Consider the following 611-nt stretch of genomic DNA (forward strand, 5'->3'; position numbering starts at 1 on the left):
GTGTGTGTGTGTGTGTGTGTGTGTGTGTGTGTGTGTGTGTGTGTGTGTGTGTGTGTGTGTGTCCTCGGTTGATGGCTAAGTAACCATGGGGTCAGCCATTTGACAACCCAACACCAGCTGACATCTTTCTGACATGAGCTGGAAAAAACAAGGCGCCAGTAAAGAAACAAGGTGGAGCGAGCAGCTCTCAGAAAATGCTGAAGGAGCGAGCAGAGAGTTTTTCCTGAGAGCTGGAGCTGACTGCTGGACCGATGTGTTTCTGTGTCAAAAGGTACAAAGTAAAGCAGGAGAGCTGCTCTGCTTTTTGGTCATTCTGGTGAAAAATCAAGGAGCAGCTAAAGGCGTCTCTGTACTATCTGTCAAACTTAACGTGTTCAGAGCCAAACACTGGWGAACCTGTGAGTGTGGAGAGTCCAGCTGTCCTCTTTAAAACCAAACACTGCAGAAAACAGGCGTCCATCTTTTTAACTGTTTTTATTCAGAGACAGAAGACAGACTTCAAAACTTCTGAACTGAGTTGACAGAATAACTGTCATCCATCCATCATCCATCATCCATCATCCATCCATCATCCATCCATCCATCATCCATCATCCATCATCCATCCATCA

Source organism: Austrofundulus limnaeus, unplaced genomic scaffold, assembly GCF_001266775.1.
Source record: "Austrofundulus limnaeus strain Quisiro unplaced genomic scaffold, Austrofundulus_limnaeus-1.0 Scaffold397, whole genome shotgun sequence".
Classification (NCBI taxonomy): Eukaryota; Metazoa; Chordata; class Actinopteri; order Cyprinodontiformes; family Rivulidae; genus Austrofundulus; species Austrofundulus limnaeus.